This window comes from Notamacropus eugenii, chromosome 2, assembly GCF_028372415.1.
Source record: "Notamacropus eugenii isolate mMacEug1 chromosome 2, mMacEug1.pri_v2, whole genome shotgun sequence".
In the NCBI taxonomy this organism is placed as follows: domain Eukaryota; kingdom Metazoa; phylum Chordata; class Mammalia; order Diprotodontia; family Macropodidae; genus Notamacropus; species Notamacropus eugenii.
Genome location: NC_092873.1, coordinates 245,229,103 through 245,245,545, shown reverse-complemented (window position 1 = coordinate 245,245,545; position 16,443 = coordinate 245,229,103). Strand labels below are relative to the sequence as shown.

General features: G+C 38.2%; 1 pseudogene; it reads left to right on the top strand.

The window, feature by feature from the left end:
• Positions 1-815: 815 nt before the first annotated feature.
• On the top strand, positions 816-2,071 carry LOC140522950 (galactokinase-like; annotated as a pseudogene).
• The last annotated feature ends 14,372 nt before the right edge of the window (positions 2,072-16,443 follow it).

The window sequence follows — 16,443 nt, the reverse complement described above, 5'->3', positions numbered from 1 at the left end:
CTGGGAGAGACATGGCAACTTTTCAAGTTAAAAGACAACTTACCTCATGATAGAATAGGTTTCAAGAGGCAATGACAATGTTTGTGAGCAGAGGACACTGAGAAGTTGTCAGTGAGAGCAGGAGCTGGGAGATACTTCTGACTTCTATCTTTGTGTGTCTGAAATAAACAAAAAAATGTTTATATCACCTTTAGGGGCCACAGATGTCATCTACAAAATAGCCAAGAACATCACATAAAAATACACCAAGTTTTTGCCAGGCTCAAAACAAGGGACTGTCATTCTGTCAAAAGAGATTAACTGCACCATGGTTACAGATTCGGGTTACAGAATATCTGTATCATCCTCCATCATTTTGAATATAAATTAGCCTCTGGGGGAGCTAGGTGGTGCAATGGATAGAGCACCAGTGCAGGTGTCAGGAGGACCTGAGTTCAAATGTCACCTCAGACACTTGACACTCACTAGCTGTGTGACCTTGGGCAAGTCACTTAACCCTAAGTGCCTCATCCTGGGTCATCTCCAGTGATCCTGATGAATATCTGGTCACTGGATTCAGATGGCTCTGGAGGAGAAGTGAGGCTGGTGACCTGCACAGCCCTCCCTCACTCAAAACAAAGTCAAGTGCAAGTCATGTCATTACTTCTCTGATGGCATGGTCTTCTTTGGCAATGAAGGACAAATGCACACAAATTAGCCTCCAGCTATATGTAACACTACATATGGATTTCACACAATTATATACTATATGCCGATTTTTCAAAGAAACACATATGAATCCATGGGACTCTGACCCCTTTTTGAAAAAAGGCATAATGTCTGCTTCCTTGGAGCCTGAGCTTGGGGAGCTCCTGGAAGAGGCCCTGAGGGTCTTCCGCAAGGACTTTGGATCAGAACTCACCCTGGCAGTGTCTGTCCCCTGCCGTGTCAACCTGATTGGAGGGCACACAGCTTACAGTAATGGCCTGGTGTTGCCCATGGCTTTGGAGCTGGTGACAGTGCTGGTAGGAATTCCATGGTTGGATGGTCTCATCTCTCTTGTAACAACCTTGTAGTATGCTGATGAGCCAAGGCAGGTAGAGTTCCCAGTACCTGCTGCAGAACAGCCTCTGAAACCTGGGATGCCTCTTTGGGCCAACTACGTAAAGGGGATGATACAGTATTATTCAGCTGGTCCCCTCCCTGGCTTCAATGCAGTGGTGATCAACTCAGTGCTCTGAGTGATGGACTGTCCAGTTCTGCATCCCTGGAAGTGGCAATTTATACCTTCTTGCAGCAGCTTTGCCCAGACTCTGTGGCAGCCGCCATGCGTGCTCAGGTGTGTCAGCAGGCAGAGCACAGCTTTGCAGGGGTGCCCTGTGGCATCAAGGACCAGCTCATCTCATTGTTCAGGCTGACGAGCCACCCCCTACTCATTAATTGCAAGTCCCTAGAGACACGCCTGGTGCCCTTGTGAGACTTAGGGGTAGCTGTGCTCATTACCAGCTTCAATGTCAGTCACTCACTTGGTTCCAGTGAGTACCCTATATGCTGGCATCAGTGTGAATCACCTCCCAAGGCACTGGGCAAGAAGAGTTTGCGAGAAGTAGACATGGAAGATCTAGAGGCCGGGAAGGAGCTACTGACCAAGGAGGAATTCCAGTGGACACAGCACATTGTGGGGGAGATTCAGTGCACATCTGAGGCTGCAGCTGCTCTGAACACAAATAACTATAAAGCTTTTGGCCAACTTATGATGGAAAGCCACAACTCCTTCAGGGATGACTATGAGGTGAGCTGCCCTGAGTTAGATTAGCTGGTGACACTGGTCCTCTCTGTATCTGGAATATATGGCAGTTGCATGACTGGAGGGGGCTTTGGTGGCTGTATGGTCACCCTCCTGGAGGCAGATGCAGCGACCAGAACCATGCAGCATACACAGGAACAATACAGAGGGACCGCCACCTTCTACCTCTTGAAAGCAGTTGATGGGGCCAAGGTGCAGCCTTTGCGAAGGATCATTGTGGAGAGAAGAACAAGCTGGACACCTCATACCTGGGAGGACCTTCCCTGGGTAGGCGATGGACCATGATGGGGGAAGCCATCTCTTTATGAGTGATTAAATCAAAAGAGATTTCTAAAGAAAAAAAAAGAGGCCTAAGTAAGCAGTCAACTTGAAATCCTGTTCTAACAAATGAGTTTCAAAAACGGGACCCATGAATAATTGGGCTCTCATCTAGCTCTATCTTAATCATCTAGTAAAGATGAGAAAGTTCTGGAGAGATACACAGAGTTCTTGAAACATAAAACATTACTCAGAACTCTCTTTCCTTGCTCCTGTAGTCAGATACCTTAAGCACTATTAACAGCAAAAAAAAAAAAAAAAAAATTAATGGCAAGTTCTCATTGAAGAGTATATTATCGTTCAAGTATTTATTCCTTTAGAAGAGAGAAAAGTGTATAGAAGAAGTAAGGGGTATTTATATCTGTTTTCTTAACATATTTCTGCAAGTTTTGAAAAAGAAACAGAGAATGTTAAGTCCTTCTATAAGGGGATTTATGAAATATTTAAAACTGCAAAAAGTGAAGATTGAATTATTGCCATAATGAAGCGATTAATTATAAAATGATAACTTCACTGCTTGAAAAAGATACAAGTTAAAATCTTGTCACAATTACTGATTAAGGAGTGTTCACCTGTAAAAGAGAAACAAGTCTGTGCTGAAGCAAGAGAAATAATGTAATAACTAAAACTGAATGAAGAAGAAAGCAGGATATAATATTTACAAACAAATAGAGTGAAGAAAAGTAACCTATATATTCCTGTTTTATAATATCACCTGAGAAACTTGGCTTTGTTATTGATATAAAGAAAAAAAACACATGGAAAATTTCTTGCTAGAGAGAGGAAATTTTGTATAACCTTTAGGAAGTTCCAGGGAAAAGAAAGACAAGTCGAGTTTCTACTCACCCTGACATGTAAGGTCCTCTCTGTCATGAGGTGTGCTCCTCTCTCAAAGATGCTGGCGAGTGTGCAGAGTCTTCCTGTGCAGTGAATTCCTGTGAAGCCACAAAGGACTTCACCTGTTCACTGAAGCACATCTTAAGTTTGTCTACAGGGACTGTTCTTCCTAACTCCTGAGCTGACTCCTAATCTCTTTACTTTATGCTAACCAGTATTTCAAACACACTTCTTTTTATAGGGCTTACACACTTGTCACAAAGCTATCTGTAACAAATGTCGCAATAATTACTCCTCTGGAGATGAATGGACAATTTCCCTATGTCATGAGGATACATGAAGAACACACAATGTTCTTATTATGAATGATATGTATTCATTTATGGTAAATTTAAGAGGTATGGTACAGGGGAAAAAAATTTATTTAAATAAAGACCCATATAGTCTTTTTTTCTTTAAATGAATGTGAAAGTGGTAACATAATACTGAAGTGAGTTTTATTGTCATGAAGCAATGTTTTCACAAAAGAGGTTTTTCCTGAAAAAGTTTCAAAGTAATTGGAAATAAGATCATCTTGTGAATCAAAGTAATGGAATCATTTGGGAGCTGTGTGTGTCTGTGTCTGTATAATCTCATGTGCAAAGACATGCATCACACTTAGGAAATATTAACTACATATTATTGCTTATTCTTATTGTAACAGGAAAAGAATGTTGTTGGTACTTTAATTATTTGTATTTCATTCCTATTATTACAATTTCTCCCTCTTGTTTAGTGAGTTTTATGAACTATGATGGGAATTTCAGAACAACTTCAGGATTATTTGGACATTCAGGGGTTTCTGTTTATTCCCTACAGAGTACTGTTTTTTAGGACATTAAGCCTCAGAAGTTTCATTTCTTTAAAATAAGTTATTTTCACCTTTCCTCAGGTCTCACATGTATTGTATGGATATTTTATTTTATGTGTTAGGCTTTCATTTCTTATAGGAATACAACATTATTGATACTTTCTGAATAATGTAATGTAATATAATGTAATGGTACATTATTATATATGTGTGTATATACATATATATATGCATATATATATATAATGACTCTAGGTACAATTCTAGGTTCTAATGTTTTACCACTTAGTGAAAGAAAAAAAAGAAACTCATGAAATGTCACTTTAGTAGAGAGCTTGTCTTTGCAAATGGGATATAATATGGATTCCTGGGAAGCATGTGGGATTTGGAATCAGAGGCCTTGAGTTCCCCTTTCCACTAACTATCTATGAGTTCCTAGGTCAATTGCTTAATCTCTCTGTGGACAAAATGATCTCCAAGTTCCCTTCTACCCTAAGAATGATTACTTCATCATCTACTTTTTTTCTGAAAGGAATATTCCCCAAATGCCCTGCATAAGAATAGTTATCCTAGAAGAACATGTAGATTTTTTTTACCCTCCAAACAATGACATGAAGGCCTAGCCACAGAACATTCTGATGAGGTTGATGAGCAATCTGAGATGATTGAAACAGAATGCTGAGAGTGAGGACGAGTGCAATGGTGGATGGATGGGAGTCACCTGGTTTATCTCTCATCTGCTGATTGCCTTTGCAGAGATGTGGGGACCAGATAATTCTATCTCCCTGTGAGGAAACTTAATAGACTTTGTCCTGGCACTATTCGGTCAGATGAGTTAGCTCAATGTATGTGCATGATCTTAAGCAAAGGAGATGACCAATACAGTCAGGCTGCTGGTAGTTTCTTCATTTATTAATGTGGTGTGAGGTTCTCTATTTGTGTGTGAATTGCCCTTGTTTAGCTCTTGACTGGTAGTCAGTAAGAACTAAATTTCCAAGTTGTCTACTGCTGATTATTTCTGGGATGAGGTGGGGTGGGGTGAGAGAGGAGACTGATTGAGGGTTGTAGTTAGGGATATATGCATGATTACTTTGCTATTATGGTGCTTATACTTTTAAAAATATCAGTTTGCTCAAATGCATTCTAAAACACAGGGTAATTACATGACATATAGCTTTAGGGAAATAAGGGGAGTTTTCACTAAGTAAGGTGAGGCTGGGGTTGAGAGATTTGATTGGAGGTCACCCCATCAAGTGATTAATGGACACATCTAGATGGACATTAAAACCTGAGTACGTACCCTGTAGGGAGCAGAGTTAACAAGTGATTGATAATCAGCAGCCTTGAGAATTCAGAAAGAATTATAGGCCACTTGGATGTCTGATGAAGGTGGTTATTACCCTAGCATTGCCATGAATTCAAAATACAGATGCTCCAAATGTCTCTTGAGTAATATTGCCCACTGTCTTTTGATACTAATCCAGAAATAAAGTTATTTATTAAAGGGTGGTGAGAGAATTAACTCTCCATCTCTATCTCCTTAATGAGCCAGAATAGCCAGGAATCTCTTATTCTAAATAAAAGTGAGAGAGAAATAGAGATATATATATATAAGGAAAAGTATGTTGAGGAAGATAAGGTAGTCGATTTCAATAAGGAATAAAATCAAAATATGGTTCTTTGAGATATTTTGGTGAAGTCCAAGGACAACTGAATATCCATATAATTCTTGTCCAATTCTTGCTTTTGACAACCTAAGCAGGAATTTTTTATTTTAAAGGAAGATGGGAAAAAAACTAAAAAGTAACTATAATAATGACTACAAAGAATCTAATTTTGGAGGAAATTCTAGCTTTTTATGTCATGTCATACTTGCTATTAAGCATGATGTGATCGTTCAACCACTTGTTCCTTAGCTGAACACATTTACTTATTGCTGCATTTCAAGCCTTCATTTTACTGTGAGGTGGAGACTAAATGGCATTCTTGCCCTCTTCTCTCCTTACTTCCTTTCTCCCTTCCAGGTGACCTTGGTTAGATAACCAAAGGGAGAGTGCTGAATCCAGGCAGTGATGGGAATACCAACATTCCACCAATAACCTTAATTAATTTGGAGATCAATAATGATGCCAGCAAGATACAAATGGGACACACAGATGGTGGGGGAATGTTTTCTTACTGAGGTATTGTGACCAGCTTCCTCCTTTTCCCTGAGGTTAGTCTTTCTCTGATTCAAGTGAGTGAATGCTTCTCAGATGAGAATTATGTAGAGAGGACAGAAACCAAAAAGAGCTGCTGATGTCAAAAAAGTAGGAGAGAATGACGCGGTTTTAGATGCAATTAATATAAGCAGAAGGAGAAATGGCGTGTAATTTCTTTTCTTTCTGTCCTTTCACCCACATTCTATTAATAAAAAGCATGTGAAAAACCATTTTGTTTCGTGCCCACAAAACTGACTTTAAGAGTGAGGAAAATTTACAGGACTAAATGGTGTAGTGGATAGAGCATTAGTCTCGGAACCAGGAAGACGTATCTTCTTGAATTTAAATCTGGTCTCAGACCCTTACTGTGTGTCACATACACACTATCTGACCCTGGGCAAGTCACTTAACCCTGTTTTCCTTAGTTCCTCATCTGTAAAATGAGCTAGAGAAGGAAACAGCAAATCGCTCCAATATCTTTGCTAAGAAAACTCCAAATAGGGGTCACAGAGTCAGACTCAACTGAACAACAACATTCCAATAAAATTTACCCAGAAATACTAATAGGTTTGGCAGTTTTAGCTGCATTCAAGACAATGAAAATGTTAGTGAGGATTGTAATAGCTGCTACCCAACTAAATAAACACAGGTGATTCTAGAATGTAGACTAGGAGATTTTTGTGGCTAGAAATGGGAATAGCCTCTCAGTTTTCATGATTTTTAAAAAGTCCTGATTTATTATCAAGAATAAATTCTACTCAGAAGCAAGTGCACGCAATTTGTCTAGCTGCTGTATTCTCTTTGCCTGTTTTATGGTTTGAATATATGTGGTGGATTTTATTTGCATAGGACTTCTTGTGTGAATTGCTCTGCCTCTTTTTTTCTGGGTTTTTAGACTGTTCAATCTCGTGGAGAATGTTAAAGGGGCCATATTCATATGTAAATGAAAGAGAGAAACTGAAGAAGGAAAACTAAACTCAAGGATGGGGAACACAGGTATAAGATCTGGCAGAGGAGACCTGTCCTGCAGAAAATCCTTCATATTCAAAGGAAGTATTGATTTGGGGGCAGCAGGAAGCAACAGAAGTCCCAGACTTGGTTTGATTTTTCAGAAACCTTTCTAACTTAGCCATGGCTTAATGCTTGGAGCTGGTGGCAATGGTCAGCGTGCCATTTCAGGAATGAGAGATTCTGTAGATAGAGTTTTAACTTGTCTTGCTTTCATTTCTTACCTATCATTCCCCTGCCCCCAATTCCCTATATCCCCCCACCCTGCCCAATTCCCACAACACACATAAAGCACGACTCCATTGCTTTCCCCCAGCATTCTCATTCCAACATTACTCTCTTTTGAAAGTTCTCTACTCTCTACTCATATTTTGTCTTTATTTGAGCTACCTGTTTGATTATTCCTTTTCAGTCTCCTTTGCTAGATATTCATCCAGGTCATGCCTGATAATCATATGAGTCCTAGAGGATTCTGTCCTGGGCCCTATTTTCCTTTTATTTATATTCTATTTTACTTGATGATCTCATCAGCTTTCATGGATTCAATAAGTGACTTATATAGATGATTTTTAAATCAACTTATCCAGCCTGAACTTCTCTGCTGACCTCTAGTTTATATTTCTAACTTCATAATAGACAACTTAAACGGATGTCTGTCTTATAGACATCTTATGGTCAAAATGTCAAAAACTGAACTCATTATCTTTTCCCCAAAACTTTTACCCCTTCCAAGCTTCTCTATTATTGTCAAGGATGTCACCATCTTCTCAGTCTCCCAGGCTCACAACTTAGAGGTTATCCTTAATTCTTCCCTTTCTTATCTCTTTCTTTACCCCTATATCTAATCCATTGGCAAGCTCTGCCAAATTTACTTTGTAATATCTCTCTCATATGCCTCCTTCTCTCCTTGGACACTGCCACCACCATCGTGCAAACTTTGATCACCTTATACCTAGACTACTGTCATAACCTCATGGTTGGTCTCGCTGCCTCAAGTCTGTCCCTGTTCCATTCCGTCCTCTACTCAGCTTTCAAATTAATCTTCGTAAAAGTCTGACTATTTCATCCCCTTATTCAATAAACCCCAATGGCTTCCTGTCACCTCCATCATCAAATATAAAATCTTTGGCATTCAAAACTATTCATAACTTTACCCCCATCTGTACCTTACCTTTCCAGTCTTCTAATGCTTTATTACAACTCATGTAACTATAAAATTCAGTGATATTGTTTTCCTTTTTGTCCTTCAAACAAGACACTTGAAAGAAATGATTATTAATAACCAATTAATATTGGGGGATCCAGGTTTTTTTTCTCTTCCTATTTCCTCATTCAGTTACTGGATCAAGGGAGACTTTGAAGGATAGGACTGATGATGAGATTGGGTTCAACCCAGAATTATGTCTCTTATACTTTTCATTCATCACACACTCCATCTTCCAACTCAGGGTATTTTCATTGACTGCCCCCATACCTAGAATGTTCTCCTTCCCCATTTCCACTCCTTAGCTCTCCTGGCTTGCTTCAAGTCCCAGACAAAATCTTACCTTCTAAAGCGAACTCTTCTAGATCCTTCTTAATTCTAGTGCCATCTCCTTGTTAATTAGTTCCAATTTATCCTGTCTATATCTTGTTTATACATAATTGTTTGCCTGTTGTTTCCTCTACTAGATTGTGAACTTAAAAGCAGGTACTGCCTTTTACCTGTTTTGTATCCACAAACAGCACTTAGCTCAGTGCTTTGCACATAGTAGGTACTTAATAAAGGTTACTGACTGTCTCTAGAGCTTCTTGAATAGGGGGGTGACATGGTCAGACCTACACTTTAGGAAGATCAGTTTAATAGCTGAATGGAGTGGGGATATACTAGAGAAAGGTAGAACAACCAGCAGGATATTCCAATAGTCTAAATATGATTCAATTATCTGGTAGGTTTTTTAACCTGTAAAGTTTTTAGAACTAAATTTTGATAATGATATATCAATATGATTAGTTTCTTATGCATTATGTATTTAGAAACATTACTCTGAGAAGGGATCCACAGGTTTCACCATACTGAAAGAAGTCTATGACACAGAAAAGATTAAGCATTCCTGTCTGGCAAATTTTAGAGAGGTTTTTCACCAAAAGGCTCAAAATGAGTTTCTTTGGCCATAGCAACTCACTAAAACAGTCTACTAAACGTAGGTGAGGGTTGGGATTTTTACCAGGGAAGGAAATAAATGAACCAGTGAAATCATAGATTTTTGAAGTAGGCAGTTCTTGCTCCCCTCTTGATGGAATGATGAAATATATGAAAAGGAAAAGGAAACCTAGGATCATAGATTTAGAACTAGAAGAGACCTCAGAGGACATCTCCCCTCATATTAAAGGGGGAGAAACTGAGGCCCCGAAAGGTTAATTGACTTTCCCTGGATTATATAAGTAACAAGTTATAGAGTTAGGATTTGAAACCAGTGGATAGAGCCTGGGTCTGGAGTCAGGAAGACTCATCTTCCTAAGGTCAAATCTGGCCTCAGACACTAGCTGTGTGACCTGGATCCAGTCACTCAACCCTGTTTGCCTCAGTTTCCTCATCTGTAAAATGAGAAGGAAATGGCAAACCACTCCAGAACCTTTGCCAAGAAAACCCCAAATGGGATCACAAAAAGTTTTGCAATGACTGAAAATGACTAAACAACCACCTCTGACTCCAAATCTTGCATATTTGTTCACTGCACCACACTCTTAATAGGAAAAGTTGGTAAGTGAATATGCCATTTTCCCAATCTCTTGATGACTATATCTTGTAAGTCTAAATCATGCTAAAGTAAATTATATCCATCAGCAAATATTGAAGGACTTATGAGCCCAGCACAATAATTTATATTTGTTATTTACAGCCAAACCATCTCATTGTGTCTTTCACTTCCTCTTCCTCCTCCTCCTCTTTCTTTCCTTTTTCATCAATAAGCATTTATTAAATACTTATAACTGGGACATTGTGTAAGTGTGAGGGATCTATCTTTATCTAAGGTCCATTTTATGTGATATTATAATTGATCATCTGAAATATTATTTTGTTATATTTGACTAAAAAAACCCCTTACATTTTAGAGATAATAATTCAAGATATTTAACCCCCCTTCTCAACTGTTTCTGAAATGTCACTCTGCTGATTTTTCCATGATATTTTCCCTTGTCCTGTCAGCTGAGAAGACCAGGCAGAAACTAATTTCTTTTGCATCTAGTACTTAGTCCCTTTTGGCAGCAAAAATGGAGTTCTTCATAGCAGGTGCTGAAGAGGGTCATTAATAGTCATTAACAGGGTTGGCCTTCATCTTCCTGATTTCCGTCACAATCCTGAAGACACTTATTTTTTTCCCCCAAGATGACATTTGGAGTCATGCATCTGGCCTTTATCATTTCCATATAGGTTATGTGATCATACCAAGCCATTTTGTTCTAATTGCAACCCATTTTATCCCTGCTGGGAAGAGAGACATGACTTCTGTCAGGCACTTTTAAAATTTAGTATTTTATTTTTCTCCAGTTACATGTAAAAACAATTTTTTAACATTCATTTTTAAAACATTGAGTTCCAAATTCTTTCCCTTCCTCCTTCCCCACCTCCCACATTAAGAAGGCAATCAATTTGATATAGGTTATACATGTGTAGTCATGCAAAACATATTCATAATAGTTATGTCCCAAAAGAAAAGAGGCAAAAAACTCAAGAAAAATAAAGTAAAAACAAGTATGCTTCAAATCTATATTCAGATACCACCAGTTCTTTCTCTGAGAATGGATAGCATTTTTCCTAGTAAATTCTTTAGAGTTGTCTTGGATTGTTGTGTTGCTGAGAATAGGTGAGTCATTTAGCTTATCATCTTACAATATTACTGTAATTTTATACACAGTCCAGTTCACTTTGCATCAGCCCATACAAATCTTTCCAGATTTTTCTGAGAGTATCTTGTTTATCATTTCTTATAGTACAGTAGAATTCCACCATAATCACATACTACAACTTCTTCAGCCATTCTCCAATTGATGGGCATCACTTAATGTCTACTTTTTTGCCCCCAGAAAAGAGCTGCTATAATAATTTTTGTACACATAAGTCCTTTTCCTTTTTGAAAAATCTCTTTTGGGATAGCAACCTAGTAGCAATCTTGCTAGGTTAAAAGGGTCTGCATGGTCTTATTGGCCATAATTCCAAATTTCTCTACAGAATGGTTAGATCAGTTCACAATTCCATGAACAGAGCATTAATGTTTTATTTTTCCTACATCACCTCCAACATTTGACATTTTCCTTTTCTATCCTGTTAACCAATCTAAGAGGGATGAGGTAGTACCTCAGAATTGTTGGAGTTTTCATTTCTCTAATCAATAGAGAGTTTGAGTTTTTTTCCTATAACTTTAGATAGCTTTGATTACTTCTTTTGAAAACCTATCTTGTGATCACTTATTAACTGAAGAATGGCTCTTATTTTTATAAATTTGACTCAGTTCTCTACATGTTTGAGAAACAAGGCCTTTATCAGAGAAAATTGCTTCCAATTTTTTTCCATAGTTACTATTGCTCACTGTATTTCCCTCCATCCTATTCCCCCCATTTATTCTATTCTCTCTCTCTCCTTCTACTCTGTTTTTCCTCAGAAGTGTTTTGCTTCTGACTAATTCCTTCTCCAATCTGCCCTCTCTTCTATCATTGCCCCCTTCTCTTACCCTTTTCTCCTCCTTCTTTCTTGTAGGGTAGGGTAGATTGTAGGGTAAGATAGATTTCTATACCTTATTAATGGTAATTTAAATTTGAAAATCTTTCCCATCCATTAATAGACCCATATGACCTGCTTAAATCACATGGAAGTCTAAGTCACATGTGGTGGGAGGAGCTTGCTGAAGGGGTGGAGCAGGAATAGTGTAACAGGAAGAGACAGAGTTAGAGCAGAGGTGAGAGAAAATTGGTCAGAGAAGTCAGAACTGAAGGAGGGAGAGAGAAAGTAGTGTGAGTGAGTGTGTGTGAGTGAGTGGCTAGTGTGAGTGAGAGTTTGTGATTTGTTTAAGGGAGCTGCTTTGTGGGAAGCTTAACAAAGGAAAGGCTTGGGGCTGGTGTTGTCTTCTGCATTGCTATTGTGTATAGATTTCTTTGTTACTATGATGGATTTGGCTTTCTGGTATCTGAATAAATGTTTTGGTTCTGTCTTCCATGTAGAGAGATTACTGTATTTCGTGATTTAAAATTGCGTCAGCATATTCATGGCTGCTGTAGGCACTGTGAATATTGTGTTGGCCCTGCACCAACTGAATGTGTTTGGTTTTCCTTCTTTGAGCAAATTATAATGAGATTAAGGTTCACTCGCTCCACTTCACCTCTCCTTTCTTCCCCTCCACAATAAAAGCTTTTGTTGTCTCTTTTATGTGAAATAAATTTACCTCATTCTATCTCTCCCCTTTCTCTTCTACCAGTATTTCTCTTTCACCCCTTAATCTTAGTTTTTAGATATCATCCCTTCATATTCAGCTCACACCTGTTGCCCTCCTTCTAACTATCCTGATAATGAGAAAGGTTTTATGAGTTACAAATATCATCTTCCCATGTAAGGAATGTAAACAGTGTAACCTTATTAAGTCCCTTATGACTTCCCTTTCCTGTCTACCTTTTTATGTTTCTCTTGAGTCTTGTATTTGAAAGTCAAATTTTTTATTTAGCTCTGGTCTTTTCATCAAGAATGCTTGAAAGTCCTCTATCTCATTGAATGTTCACTGTTTTCCCATGAAGGATTAAACACAGTTTTGCTGGGTAAGTGATTCTTAATTGTAGTCCAAGCTCCTTTGCCCTCCAGAATATCATATTCCAAGCCTCCAATCCTTTAATGTAGAAAGTGTTAAATCTTGTGTTATCCTGACTCTTGGTTCCACCATTGTTGAATTGTTTCTTTCTAGCTGCTTACAGTATTCTCTCCTTGATCTGGAAGGTCTGAAATTTGGTTATAATATTCTGAGCAGTTTTCATTTTGGGATCTCTTTCAGGAGGTGATTGGTGGATTCTTTCAGTTTCTATTTTACCCTCTGATTCTAGAATATCAGGGTAGTTATCTATGACAATTTCTTAAAAGATGATGTCTAGGCTCTTTTTTTAAATTATGGCTCTCAGGTAGTCTAATAATTTTTAAATGATCTCTCCTGTATCTATTTTCCATGTTAGTTGGTTTTTTCCAATGAGATATTTCACATTACCTTCCATTTTTTCATTCTTTTTATTTTGTTTGATTTTTTCTTGAGATTTCTCATGAAGTCATTAGCTTCTATTTGCTCCATTCTAATTTTTAAGGAATTATTTTCTTCAATGAACTTTTGGATCTCTTTTTCTCTTTGACACATTCTTCTTTTTAAGGCATTCTGCTCCTTATTGGCTTTTTGGACAATTTTGTCAAGTCTGTTTTTTAAAATGTTATTTTCTCCAGCATCTTTTGTGTCTTCTTTACCAAGTTATTGACTTGTTTTTCATGATTTTATTGCATTACTCTCATTTCTTTTCCCAATTTTTCCTTTACCTCTCTTACTTAATTTTCAAAATCCATTTTGAGCTCCTCCATGGCCAGAAACCAATTCATATTTTTCTTGGAGGCTTTGGATGTAGGAACTTTGACTTTGTTGGCTTCTGAATGTGTGTTTTGATCTTCCTTTCTTTCTACAGTCAGAGTTTTTTTCCATTGTTTGTTCATTTTTCCAGCCTATTATTTGACATAACTCTTTGTCGAAGTAGGGATCTGCTTCCAGGGTGGAGGCACACTGTCCCAAGCTTCAGGGGTTTTATTCAGCTGTTTTAAGAGGTACTTCTAGGGACCTACAAGTTTTCAGTTCTTCCAAAGTGGTGTGCTCTAAAGATAAATGTTTACTCCTCTCCTGGCCTGTGCTTTGGTGAGTAAGTGAACACAAGCACTCTTTTCTGCCCTGGAACTGTGAGGATTGTTGCTCCTGTGGCCACAAGCTTCTCCTTGCCTAGGCTATGACCCAGATCTTAGTATGGGCAAAGCAACAGAGTCCTTCCTCAGTGCTAGCAAAGAGACTCCTATAATTTCCTTCTGACCAGTTGTTTGAGTCCCTTGCTGTCTGTGGGCCGAGAGCTGCAGAAGCAGCCACTGACACTACTGATTTAGTGTCTCCCAAGGCCTGCTCCTGGTTTGCAATGCTGGTGAGGCCTGTACTGGTTTGTGCTCCTCTCTCACCTTGGTACAACAGATCTTTTCTGCTGACCTTTCAAGTTGTCCTGGGCTAGAAATTTGTCTCACTTTTTCTAGTTGTAGGTTCTGCTGCTCTAGAATATGTTCAGAGCCATTTTTAAAGGTATTTGGAACGGTTTCAGGAGAGCTCAGGTGAGTCCCTACCTTTGCTCTGCCATCTTGGCTTTCCCTCACTCTATTAGGCATTTGTGCAGTTTTTTTTGTACTAATAATTTTGTACAAGGATAGACAAAATGCTGGTGGGCTCTTAAATTTAATACAGCATTTTCAAATAGTCAACTTTTGATTAGAATTTCTTACTTTTATATAATGCCTTAAAGTTTGCAAAATACTTTATAAATGTCGTCTTATTTGAATTTTACAACAACCCCATTGCAACCCCCATTAAAGATATTATTATCTTCATTTTACAGGTATGGAAACTGAACTCAGAGAAGTGATATATTCATGGTCACTTTGATAGCAAGTATCAGTAGTTGGATTTGAACACAGCTCTTACTGACTCCAAATCTAGCATTCTGTCCACTCCACCACATCTATATGTCTATTTTCCAAATATTGAAGATGACTACATTATTCCTCCTGTGTCTTCCCATCTCTTCTCTTATATGAGTATTAATTTCTTTATTTGTCAAATTCAGATAATATTTCAGATGGCTGAGAATCAAATGAGATAATGTATATGTAGCATTTTCTAAATCTCTCACATAGTAGACACTCAATAACTATTAAATTGAAGACTTTTGTAGTTTATAAAGGGCTTTACTAATAAGACACTAGTGAATTGATATTATGTCCCATATCTTACAGATGAGACAAATGAGGATTAGGAAGATAAAGTGATTTTCATACTCTCACCTGGTAAATAATGTCAAAGGTCAGGGTTATGTGGGAATCGGAATCTTCTGTGTCATTTCTGCCATCTCTTCCCATCTGATTATATGAAAAGATTAGACTAGTGGGCTAAAAGGTCCATGACAGATATAAGTAGGAAATCATTGCTGAGTCCTCAGGTATTGTTAACAAGGGGGAAAAGTGCAAAAATTCTATTAGTGCAATGAGTCAGAGATCTAGAGTTGGTGGATAAAATGAGAGAAAACCGGAAGAGTGTTTTGGGCATCCATTGACTCCATCAGTGTCTCATCATTATACAAGAGTGGCATTTCCTCTTGTTGCCCGAGGCCCTCGAGGCCCCACTGCTTCTCAGCTTGCTGAGTAAATGTCAGGCTCAGATTTCACACTGTTTTCTTGTTTTGTCAAAAAGTATCTGTACGGTTCCTGATCAAGAAGCCAGTTTTGAGACTTCACCAGTGCCTGTAGTCAAGCGTAAATGTTACTTCAACATGAAACCATTTTCTGAAATTATCATCATCCCACCAGAAAAATGACTTCAGGGTTTTTAGTCATCAAGGTTCAAGAGATCATTTATTTTTAATCCACAAACTGTTAGTAACTTTGATTCTCTGTATAAACCAAATCCCAAAGAGTATGCCTTGAAATTCATTAAGGCGACTACTCTGAGAATCTAGACATACTCCTCAGTTTGGGCCAGTTCCCCAGGCACCCCCTTTGTTTTGTTCAATGGGTCTTTTGCTTCCCTGCTGCAATGCAGAACAAAACACAGACCTTCAGGGCTTTCTGATGGGGTTTTTTCTTTCCTTCTTCAAATTGCTGATAAAAATGACTCTTTCTCTCCACCACTATCCTTCACTTTCCCCCTTATTTCCTTCTCCCTTTTGTCATTTAGACTTCACAAGAAAAAAGGAAAGGAAAATAATAGACAGGCACTAATGTTAAATCTTTATCTGTAAAGTACTGGGGTAAGAGTCATATATACTGAGAAGACATACATAGATCAGGAAGTAGAATGGAACAGTGATGAGAACACTGACTCTGCTGGAGTGGACATGTTTGGGCTTCAGTTTACTCATTTATTAAATGAATGGGTTAGATTAGATGTCCCTTGGTGTCCCTTTTGGCTTCAAATCTATAATCCTATGAACTATGCCTTTAAGAAGTCTGGTATCTGAACCTGAATTAAGGAGACCTGGACTTGAATTGGATTATGGGCAAATCATGGCAACTTTCTGGGCCTCAGTTCCGTAATTTGTGAAATATAGATAGTCATACTCTCTTTACCATCTACATGTCTCAATGCTAATGTAAGGAGAGAATTTATTAAGTCTTTAAGTGCCATATTTTTACTTTAGAA